The 12,933-nt window shown below is 41.3% G+C and overlaps 1 protein-coding gene across 8 annotated transcripts in view; it reads left to right on the forward strand.

Moving 5' to 3' along the window:
- Positions 1 to 12,933, forward strand: part of aplp2 (amyloid beta (A4) precursor-like protein 2) — a 62,391-nt gene that overhangs the window by 348 nt on the left and 49,110 nt on the right. The window lies entirely within an intron of this gene.

The raw sequence follows: 12,933 nt of genomic DNA on the forward strand, positions 1-12,933 counted from the left end.
GTTATTTTGGAGATCATTGTCACTTTAGCAGCACACAATTGACATCTGTGGATGTGCTTAACGTGAAATGGTGAAATATATATATAAACACACCCCTCCCACACCTCTCTCCACTTGATTCGAGAAGGTTCCATCATCATTATCATAGCTTTGGTGCGGAGATCAAAAGAAAGAGGAATAGTGTTTTGGTCAGACCTCAATGGAGCCACACTGACACCCCCCGCCCCCACTATCAAGCTCTGCTGGGTGTTTACAGTCTATCTTTATCACCGAGGAGGACATCTTTAATCAACTTTGACACCCCCCAACACTTGATTTTGGTCGGGTCGGTCCATTTGGCGGCCATATTTGATGTCCTACTGGAGTTGACTTTGTGGTACATCAAGCATGGCCGCCACTGACCCTCAAAACATGGTAGCTTATAAGAGGGCCGAATTATCCTATGGTTGACTATAACAACAGTACTTTAAAAAAATAAAACTGGGACTGCTGGTCTTGTTTAAAGGCAAGAAACCTGTTGATTTTGATCATTGCTGCTTTTTTCTGGTACCCGATTAAAGATGGCTAAGGGTGAAGGGTCACTTTGGTGCCAACGCTCACATTTGAAAACCAAGCGTCCTCAGAGATGCATGGATTATTATCATTGGTATATGCCAAGACAAGAACACTACTCATGTTATGTGATGGCTATTCATTTTGACTAGTACTTGATAAAACAGACTCGTATGCTCTGTTGGCAAAAGAATACTATTGATTTTTGGCTGTAGCTGCATGTTTTGAATGAATTTCATCAGATTATATGGGATGTCGTCCAGTATGAGACATGATAGAGCGTATGGTAGATGGCCTGACACCTTCTCCAGTCCAAACAAGCCACCCCTCCTCCCTGCACTTCACACCTTCCTGACCTAACTATACTCCTCCACCTCCTCCTTCTCCTCCCTGCAAACCATTTTAACAAGATGTCTCCTGCTGACACCTCAGTGAACGCTGCTCTCCCCTACGCCATTTGGGAGGACGGACCGCCCGCCAGGCACGTAGCGCCGACCTATAAACAAAATCGATGCCACTGCGTGGCGAGTCGATGCGGGACGGACTCCCTGGAGGTGATTAATGGAGGAAATCTACGACTCCTCCATTAAATGGATTAAATGGAGGATTTTTTTTTTGCTGGCGGCTTCGAGTGGCATGCTGAGCATTTTGTGTTCTGTAATCAATAGCCAAGCTTGTCTTTTTTGTTTGGGATTTATTTGCACTCCCGGAAGCTCATACGTGAACGTATCTGCATCAGCTTGTTAGAAAGGCTTGTCAAAGCGTCGCCGTTTTCTTAACACGATCAATGAATGACTTGGGACAGGTGAAGAACACGCTCATTAACTTAACAAGTTACATCGAGAATCTGAAAAGGAGCAGGAAGAAGCAGACCTTATTTAATCCTACCCCTCCTTCTCCGTGTCTCAGCAATTACTGATCGTTTGTTCACTTCCTGTGTTGAAATGTCAGCGTTTTCTGATAGGAAGGAAGAAAAGATACATTGCTGATGCAGTGATGAGCGAAAAGGAGGAAAGACTAAAGGAAAAAGCATGTTCAAATAAATGAATAAATAAAAATAACTTCAAATAAATCTAAAATGATTTAAAACAATAAGAGATTAAAGGTTAGTAAATAAATAAATACCATAGTTAACAAAAACCTTCACAGAAACATTGCATAATGTATAAATACTGTATATGCGAAATATACAGGATGCAGTACTACTACTTATATAAAAATACTTATTACTACTTATATAAAAATACATAAATAATTAAAATTAATAAACAATTTACAGATAAATAATAAATAAATACAGCAGTGAAAAAGAACATTGTATGATGTACAAACAAATGCAGGCTAGAGACGACTATTAGTTATGTAATAAAAAATACAAAAATAATTTTACATAATACAAACTTAAAGATAAATGAACAAATAAATAAACACAAAAGTAAAAAAAACAAACATTGTATGATGTATAAATAAATTAAACGTACAGGCAAAGCTATAGTTTGTTATTACTGAAATAATAATCAAAAATCAAAATAACAAGGGATTTAAGGCTAAATAAAAATAATAATATAAAGACAAAAAATAATTTAAAATAATAAAGAATTAAGGATAAATGAATAAATAAATACAGGAGCAGGAAAAACATTGCACGATGTAGAAATAAATGCAGGATTGACGAAGCAGTTACTTATTATGTAATAATAGCAATAAAAAATACTAAAATAATTTAAAATAAGAATTTACAGATAAATGAATAAATAAATGCAGAAGTAAAATGTATAAATAAATTCAGGGGACAGGCAAAGCAATAATTTGTATTAATTGGTATATGAGAGTAAAAAAAATGTAAATAATAAGGGAGTTCAAGATAAATATGAGTTACAATTAGAGATGGTCGATATTGGCTTTTTTGCCGATATCTGATATGCTGATGTTGTCCAACTCTCAATTTCCGATACCGATATAAACCGATACTGATATGTGTAACATCACATATCTCCTGTCGTGGAAGGACTGGACCGGACAGGACTGGACTTATGACCTTCTTATGTGTTATTATTCTTATGTACAGTATTATTCTTATTTATTATGTATTCTTGCACTACAAATTTGACGTGTTGTGTTCCGTATTTATTATTTATTTATTCTTATTATATTTTTTTACGTATCTCTCATGTCTTGCCATGGTTGTTTTGTTTTGTGATTAAGTGATTAAGTTCATCATGGCATTTTTGCAGAGCTGCTGGAAATGCGAATTTCTTCTGGTGATTAATAATGTATCCATCCATCCATCCATCTATCCATCCATGCATCCATCCAACAAGCCACCACGCCGTGCCACCCTGAACACGGCCCCACGGGGCCACAAAGTCCACAAACTCCCAAACTGTACACAGAAACACATCCACAAATGCTGCTCAGATTGAAGTTACAGACATGTCTGCCACCTCCTGGTGTAAAGTATTAACTACACGAGGCATATTAGCAGCGTATTCCGCAATGTTGCGACTTTGGCGCTTCAAGGGCTATATCGGCTTTTTATTATAGGGAAAAAAACCTAAAGGATATTGACCGATATTGCATTTTTATGCCAATATCGGGCCAATAATATAGGTTGGCCGATATTATCAGACATCCCTAGTTAAAATGTATTTACATGATGAATACGAGGCCTGGCCAAAATTCTGAATTTCAGAACTAAATTCAATGGATGAAGTTGAATTTGAATTTGAATTGACTCCACCCCACAGGATGTTGAACTGAATTAGAATTAGAATTACAGGAAGTGGAATTGAATTCAGTGCAGTTCAGAGAAATTAATTGCCGTCACATGTCAGTGAGCATTACTTTTAACATACATGTTTCTTCCAAATGACACTACCAGACGGTAACATTAAGCATACTCCTTAATGCTGGAAAGTATAAACCAGCTTTGGCCTTTAATGTTAATTTGCGATTTAAAAAAACAATGAATATACTAAGTATCTACTATAAAAAAGTATTGCGCACATCAAGTCCATACAATAATATTTTTCTAAAATTCATTATTTGAAATATATGCTGTAAAGCTTCATTGTTACACACACACCTTAATTATGCAGCATGAATTTCTTTGAATGTCATGGAATTTCACTTCTACTTCCTGCAATTCAAATTTGAATTGCAACTCAGCGCTCAAATTCAAGAGCTGAATTGAAATTTAGAGGTAATTCTCAATTCAATTTTGAATGTTTTACAGCCCTGATGAATACATAAATGCAGGATGCAGATGAAGCAGTAATTATTTTATTACTTATTATGTAATCATTAAAAAAAAATTGAAAACAATAATTAGGATATACGTAGACAAAATGCCAACTGATTATTACTTATTATTATGGCTGTCATATGAGTTAATAACGAGTTAACAGGAATTCCCTTTGACGCCACTATTTGTTTTGATGCGCGATTAACGTGCGCACGTCCTGTTTGACCCTCGGCCCACATTGTAGTTTGAGGAAACGCAGCATCAGTTGATGTGGAGCCACAAGCAAGAACAAATACTGGGCAGAAATGGAGAAAGAAAAGGGTATTTTGAATGGTAGGTTTCACTTCAAAGCCGTACCAGATGACTCTCAAGACCAAAGGTATGCGTATCTGCTGTCGCTGGGTGTTGAGGTGTGACGGAGTATTTTGAATCTCAAATGCCAGAAAGAGGGAGAGAAGGTACTGGAGCATTTCAGGTATTTTTTTATTGTCATTTATACAGTCCTTCCGTGGCATACAAGTGTTTTTTTAGATGGAAGTCGTCTCTCGGCTGATTTTTTGCTTTGAACTGCGAGCTAAAATGTGGGTTACGAGCTGTTAGTTACTGGCAGGCATAGCCGAGGACAGCTATTTGGGGGCTTGTGTCAATGTGACAAAGGCGGAAGTGAGCGAGCACACACACAGACCTCAATGAAATATCAGTAAAAGCTCACGAGGGAATTTATTAGCGTTATTGTTGTCATTTATTAATGATTTATTAGGGTTTGTGCTTGAATTGCTGTAAAAAATGACAGAATAAAAGTTACCTGCTGAAAGACCCGTGGTGTCATACTTCGCTGAAGTCACCAGACTAAGAAAAGTGTGATAAAGTGTGTGTGAAAGAGTGCATGCATGTGTTAAAGTGTTGGGAAGTGAAGTATAAGCTATAGCCTGACTGTTCTGTAAAATACTGGCTGTTCTTGAGCACTTTATTTTTTATAAGTTGTCAATATTTATATTCATAACACCCTGTTTTCATTTCATTTAGTTAGTGAGTGTTTACAAACCTTTATTTGTAATGTTAGTCACAATTATATTTCAAGTGATGAGCAGTTTACCTTACCAATGTCTACTTGTTGTACATTGTTTGTTTTTTTATACATTGTGGTCCATTTTATGTTGAGCTGTTTTAAAACAAAAAGTTTAATAAATGTTTAATAAACAAAAGTTTGTATAAGGGTGTATTCAAAACTTTAAATGATCTTTCAAAGGAACACTTATGAGAGATAAAAACTTATATTCGTGATTAATAGTGATTAATTACGAGTTAACTAATGACTTAATTGCAATTAAAGTTTAATCAATTGACAGCCCTACTTATTATATAATAGTATAAAATATAAAAATCCTTTAAAATAATAAATACAGGAGTAAAAAATAAATAAATTCCGGGTGTAGACAATGCAATAAAGAAATGTTTATTCATTGACGTGTTGCTTGATTGTGTGAGTGTAAATCATATTCTGAGGGATTTCCCATTCGCATTTGAATCTAATATCATGTCAACACTTGACTAAAGGACACGTTCATGAACTTGTGTGGCGCCTTTCAACTTTAAAAGTGGATGCCGCCATGGCCGACCTTGACCTTTTGGATTCATGAGCCTCCAGAGAGGCTGGCTGTTGCCACGTCGGACGTGCTTTATTCCCAGCGCCCTCACGCTCGGACGCCCGCCTTCAGCTGTGCAAATGCCTTTGTTGTGTCAGATACCTGCGAGGACGCCCGCCTTTTGTTGCCTCAGCTGCGGTGCCTCGCTTTCGACGCCGTCGTCTACATGATGGACGCTCGCTTTAACGGGCTTGCTCTTTGTCCTGATGCACACAACCTGGTGTGCAAGCGTCGTCGCAGGTTTACCGAGGCATTTACTTTGGGGATTAAAGGCATATCTGGAGCGGTTAATGCGTTTTTTCTGTACATTTCATCCCCGTTGGACTGCAGCGACTGAGATTATCACAACCGTGCTGAAACACAATGTACACATGAACACGCTGTGCAACACAATTGTAGATCTGCAACGCTAAGCAGGTTGTCGGCAGAGCATAACATCACTCCACGCCGTCAACCTTTGACTCAGAGGACATGACAATGCAACCTGCTATGACAGTAAAGGTTGGGCTTTTTATGTCCTTAAATCATTAAAAAACAACATGTTTTTGTACAATGAGTTGTAGTTAAGTTCCACCCCAAACATGCCTTGTTTAAACAAAAAGGATAATGGCGGTTGTAAAGGCCACATGGCCCGAGACTCAGCTAAACTTCTTCAATTGCACAGCTTTTAACAGGAACACGCCAACGTTAGTTTTGCACTTTACTGTTTCACGTTAATAACGGGGGAAAGTGCGGCCATATTTGTGCGCTAACTTTGCCAGTCTTGGGAACCTCGCTCCATCCACTTTGCACCAGTCTTTGCTGTATAGTGTATAATTCTCACAATTAACTCAATTTGTGTAGGCTTCGTGTCCACATCTAAAATCAAACTCTACATAACCAATAACCTGAAGTAATGATCCTATTATTGACTAATGGGGTGTAACAGTGCGCCATAATCACTGTTCAGTACGTGCCTCGGTTTTTAAGGTGGCGGTTTGGTTAACTTTGCCAGACGGTGGAACCTCACTCCATCCTTTTTTCACTTTTCTGTGCAGTTTATCTCACAGGACTGCAATCTCTTTGTGGCGTGACAGGGGCGGGGACCTGACGTAATCGTCAAATTTGCATAAATGACTCTTTGCAAAAAACGTTCCTGAAAACAGACAAATATTCTTAGAACCACAAAGAAGGCTTTCTTCTGTTGTTTTGTGGTTGACCACGGCCTATTATTAGTCCAAAAATATGCACATTTAAGCAAATGATGCATATTGTTTGCCCAAATTAAACATTTTCAAACAAAAATGGATGAAATGAATTAAAATACAAACATAAGGCATTTAGAAGACTCATTCAAAGACATTGTGATGATATCTTGTACTACACTGGTCACTAGGTGTCAGTAATGTTACATTGATGAGACAATAGCCAACTATTACTATACACAAACCGGAAGTAAACAAATAACTCTCCCATTGCTAACAAGTGAGTCTGTATTAAATGTCTTATTTTCTCTTATTATGTCTACGATATTGGGTAATAGGAGTGGAAGGCTGACTCTAGGGGTGTTATTTCATGTCTGGAAGGCGCTAATAATGTTAGAAAGCATATTTAGAAGGTCGTAAACAGGATTTCTATGCTTTAACTATGACAATATCCCATGTATAAATAATGAATCCTATCACTGTCAGGTCTGGGACCCAATTAACCGCAATAAACATAATGTTTATGCAGTGTGCTGTGCTGCTATCACCACTGTCTTGAATACTGCATGTGTTGTTGCTGCTACTGCAACTTTAAGTTCTCTAAGGGCACACGCCAAGGGGCTCAAGAAAGGTGTATTTAATCAAATCTATTTGTAATGCAAATGTATTGATGACACAAATGACATAAACCGTCACTGAATGTCCTGAGACGCAAACAGACTGTATTGCAGCAACAAAGTATTTCTTACGGCTGATAAAAATGTCAACCATGTTTACTTTGTGATAAAAGGTGATAGTAAAAGTAGACGTAGCCTTGACATTTTTCTTTCTGTATGTGCTTGACCGTGCACGTACTGGATAAGAGCTGATAGCGAGCATTTACGTGCAAATTAGCACAGCTGAGTGTTGTGTTTTGGGAGAGACTCCAGCTTTCATTACCATACAGTTGTGGGAGGTGGAGGATGATGGAGGACAATAGACCCCCCCCTGCGCCCCTCTCTTCCAAAGTGCCACTTGCATTGCTAATGATATCCCTGAGTATCGTCATGGGCGTCGGGCTCTCTCGTCTCCGGGTGTAGTGTCAATCATCCGCCGCCCACGCTGCCCTTCACTTGTGGCTTAGCAGGTAAAAGCCTGTTTGAAATTGTTGGGCCGGCATGCCAATCCTCTTAGTGGCAACAAGCGCACATAAGCCACCTTTCCACCAGCTTGACTTTGCTACCAGATGCATTTTTTACACCATCTTTGGTGTGGAATAGAGCAGAGCTGCGCTGGTTGTTACTGGAATCCTCTTCCACTGACATCACTGGTGGACCTGCTGGATGTTCACCTCCCTTCCTTCTGCTTGAGGATGCCCCACAGGTGCTCATCTCTTCATCTTTCTCATCAAGTCATCTTGGAGGTGTGTTTGGACATCTTGTCATGTTGGAAAACTGACAAAACTGATTCCCAATGTCATGAACATGTTAGAATTCACCTTTTTCCTGTGTGAACCACAGCTCCGCCTGTGCCGGCAGCACTCATGCACGCTACCACCCCCATACTTGCAGACACTGCAGTAGAAACCTCACTAGTTTTGTCCATATTGCCAATTTTAAGTCACTAATATGTATGAAAGAACTGTGCTTGGTAGGCTACTTTAATAACTTTAATAATTACTTTAATAATTATCAGGACAATGCATGATATGCTGCATGTTGTTATGTAGCATTAAACACAAAAAGAAAAAAGCAGGGGGACTGAGTTCTTCACAGTGTGACAGCACATGTTGGAATTGATCTTTTCTCTCAATGAACCACAGCTCACCCTGTGCCGGCAGCACTCATGTGCGCTGACAGACAATGCATGATATGCTGCATGCTGTTATGTGGCATTAAATGCAAAAAGGTGGGATCAAGTTCTTCTTCACAGTGTGACAGTACATTTTTGGAATTAATCGTTTCCCGCAGTGAACCACAGCTTCCCCAGTGCCGGCAGCACTCATGCACGCTACCACAACACTTGACTATAGGCAAGACACAGTGGGCCCACCAAAAGAGAAAAAAAGTCACTAGTTTTGTTGATATTGACAATTAAAGTTGCCGAGGACCGGGAACAAAATGCGTTTGCTGTGCGGCTACTTTAATGACCCTATCAAGACAATGCATGATATGCTGCATGCTGTTATGCGTCATTAAACTCAAGAAGGAGTTTAATGAGGGCATGGGGGGGGGGGGGGGGGGTTCAAGTTTGTCTTCACAATGTCACAGTGCATGTTGGAATTCATCTTTCCCCTCTTTCAGTTGCAGCTCATCCAGTGCTGGCAGCACTCATGCACGCTACCACCACAAAACACAATGATCTCATCAAAAGAGCTCAAAAGTTGCCAAGATTCAGGAATTTTGATGTGCAGCTCCTTTAATGCATGATATGCTGTGCGCTGATATACTCAAGAAGGGATGGGGTGATACTCTGCTCAACAATGAGACAGAACATGTTGGAAGTCCCCTCCAAAGAACCACAGCTCCCCCAGTGCCAGCAGCACTCGTGCATCTCTGGACTGTCATGCTGCCACCGCCATGCTTGAGTGCACGCAAGAAACATGTTATCTTGCTACTCACTTGTGCTGCCACTATGATTTCCCACAATTAACCGCAGCTCCCCAGTGCCAGCAGCACTCATGCAGCACCAGATCGTGGCACTACTACCACCATGCCATTGTTTGTACAGTCAAACATTTGATTATTTATGTGAAATTTGGTCCTGTTTTCTTTTAAATGCAATTTAGGTGCCAAAATAAGTGTGTTGTACTGCAGTGGTTCTCAATTATTTTCTGTCATGCCCCCAGTGGGGGACAGAAATATTGATTTGAAATATAACTGAGAAACTGATAATATCTCTTTATTTATCTGTACTGTACAGACAGTCTCTCACAGTTCACCGTGCCCCACCCGGGGGCCCGCCCCACTATTTGAGAAGCACAGGTTGTAGGGTGATGTGCAAGGTTTCATTACATCTGATATTCGTATGAGCTCGTCTGTTTGACGCAATTTAAAGCAAAATAAGGTTCGGACCTTCACTGCGAAAAAAATTGCATAAACAGACCTGACTCAATATTAATTGAAAAACCCTGGTACATAGAATTATGCCTAGGCAAGAAAAACTGTAATAAGAATGCTTGCTGAAAAGTGGGGGCTGTGCCAAATTATTCTTTTCTCCGCTCACGTCCTCAAAGCTTCCTTGTGTTCCTGCCTAGCTTCACCTCCTCCCTCCCTTCCTTCTTCCTCCTTACATCTTCCTGGAGCGATTCCGCCGTCAGACACGCTCATAAAGCTCATCCCGCGGATTTAAGCACAAGAGGCTCATCAGGCGGGCCTTGTTCCCACCATGCCCACCTTTGTCTGCTAGGCTGTGGTTGCGCGTTAATGATCCCGTCTTATTGCGTCCGGAAAAGACCCTATCCCTGATAGGTGCGAGCAGGTTTGTATTGGCGCAGGCGCACAGCCTTTTGGTGCTATGTAGGACAACATGGTTGCTCAGCACACCTGTGCCGCCTTGCAACAGCTGCGCCACCGCAGCCTTTGTGCAGGAATGCAGACCTTTGTGGTCGTATTGTGCTGCCAGTGCCTCGCTTCCTGCCAGAGAGTGGCCCGCTAGACAAAAACATCCCCCATCACGGCGCTGCAAGGAGGACCGCCTCTCCTGACTTTATTATTTCATGCATTTTCTGCTTGGGGGACGCGAGGCAACGCAGGCGGTTTAAACCCAGTCACCCTTCACTCTCTCACTCTTTCGCTCTCTTTTTCTGTGTGTGTGTGCTTTTATTGCATTAATAAAACATCCAGCGGGCTTGTCTGTGAGTGATCGAGCACTTGTAAGTCTGCCCGAGGTCCATCTGTCCTCAAACAGTCTGTCCATACGTGAGGACAGCAGTCCCCCTGCAGGCTGACGACTCTGATTAGCTCTTTCTGTCCTAACATGAAGGCTGCTTGAACACGCTTGATGCTTTTTACCTCGCCGTGAGGACACGGGAAAAGAGCAGGAGGAGTTGGCAGGAATATAAAGACAGGAGGCAGGGATAGAAGAGCAGAATGAGATGGTAGGGACATAAGAGGATGAAGCAGGAATAAATGAGCAGACGGGAATATGAGGAAGGGGGGATAGAGGCGGTGGCAAGGAGGGTAAAAGAGAGAAGCAGGAATAACAGAGGAGCAGGAACCTGTCGCTTGCACAAGCATCTGTACCGACCTGCTTTAAGTCCACCATTATAGTGCCCGTACCCAAGAAGAGCAACGTGACCTGCTTAAATGACTATCGCCCTATAGCACTCACTCCTATTGTAATGAAGTGCTTTGAAAGGATAGTCATGACCCACATGAAAAAGAGCATCCCGGCAACTGTGGACCCTCTACAGTTTGCATATCGCTAGAACCGGTCCACGGATGATGCAGTCAACACTGCCATCCACACAGCCCTTTCTCACCTACAGGGCCAGGACACATATTTCAGAATGCTATTTATAGACTATAGCTCTGCATTTAATACAGTCAGCCCCCACAAACTCACAGATAAGCTCCTCACACTTGGCCTGTCACCCTCCCTCTGTAACTGGGTGTTTAACTTTCTCACGGGCAGACCCCAGTCAGTCAGAGTCCACAATCGCACATCCAGCTCAAGAATTGTGAGCACTGGGACCCCACAGGGGTGTGTGCTGAGTCCTCTACACGCTCTTCAACTATGATTGCGTGGCCTCCCACAACAACACCAGCATCATTAAATTTGCGGATGACACTACAGTCATTGGCCTGATCACTGGTGGTGTTGAAACATTATACAAAGGAGAGGTGGCGGACCTCATAGCTTGGTGTCATGATAACAATCTCCTTCTCAATACAGATAAGACTGAAGAGATGATCATCGACCCAAGAACAAGGGAAAAGGAGCTGCATAGACCCCTGTTTATTGATGAGACTGAGGTGGAGAGGGTGAAAACCTTCAAGTTCCTTGGCACACACATCAGCGAGGACCTCACCTGGTCTAACAACACCCAGCAAATTATGAAGAAGTCCCAAAGGAGACTGTACTTCCTGAGAAGACAGAGGAAATTTGGCATGCCCACCAAAATCCTCAGTTGCTTCTATAGATGCACGATCGAAAGTGTCCTTACAGCCTCCATCACTGTTTGGTACGGTAACTGTACAATACGTGATAGGAAGGCACTCCAGCGGGTGATCAAGATCTCACAGAACATTGTTGGGGCAGCCCTCCCCACACTGCAAGACATTTATAAATCTAGAGTTCTACGAAGAACACACAACCTCATCAAGGACAGCACACATCCACAACACTCATTTATTACAACATTATTCACACTCCTGCTGTTAGGCAGACGCTACAGGAGTTTGAAGTCCAGGACCACAAGGCTGGCAAACAGCTTTTACCCACAGGCCATCAGGCTTCTCAACGAAGCACTCACACATGCCGCACGCATGCACACACTCATAGCACTTTTATTTATTTATTTGTATTATTTATTTGTATTAATGTCTCTTCTGTTGTTGTTGCTTAATTTATTGGTATTTATGTTTCTTATGTTCTTATTCTTTTTCTTGTGTTTTCTTTCTTTTCTTGGGAGAATGAACAGAATAAGAATTTCATTGCATAGCAGAACTACCTGTTTTCCTGTACATATGACAAAAAAAATCTTGAATCTTGAAGGAATGAGGGGACAGGAATATTAGAGAAGGAAGTTCAAATAGAGATGGCATGGTTATGACAGGTGGAAGCAGGACTAGTGGGGCAGGAGATGGTGGGTATTTGTGACGAAAAAACAGGACTAGAGGAGCAATATGAGAGGATGAAAGGGGAGAAGCGGCAGGCATAAAAGAGAGAATGAAACAGGGATAAGGAGGTAGCAGGATAAGAAGCGGATGCAGGAATCGATGGGAAAAAAGGAGTCAGGCATATGTGAGGAATATGCGTACCGGGAATATGAGAGGATGAAGATGGACTAGAAGAAGGTGTATGAATACTGTAAAATGGAATAAAGCCAGTGGAGAAGGGAGCCAGGGGTAACATTATAAGCAAAGATGAGAAGGAGGAAGTGGGAAGAAAGGGGACATGAACATGAGAGGATGAAAGGAGGATAAAAAAGTGGTGCTGGCACAAGTAGTGGAAGAGAAAACAACGTATGAGCAGAAAGTAGGAATTAAAGAAATCCAAAACATAGGAGGAAGAAGCTGGAGTAGAGGAATCAGGAATATGAGAGGATGAAGGGTGAATACAAGAAAGTGTAGGAATTAGGCCAGAGGAGGAGACGTGAAGCAGG

This window comes from Dunckerocampus dactyliophorus, chromosome 12, assembly GCF_027744805.1.
Source record: "Dunckerocampus dactyliophorus isolate RoL2022-P2 chromosome 12, RoL_Ddac_1.1, whole genome shotgun sequence".
NCBI lineage: Eukaryota > Metazoa > Chordata > Actinopteri > Syngnathiformes > Syngnathidae > Dunckerocampus > Dunckerocampus dactyliophorus.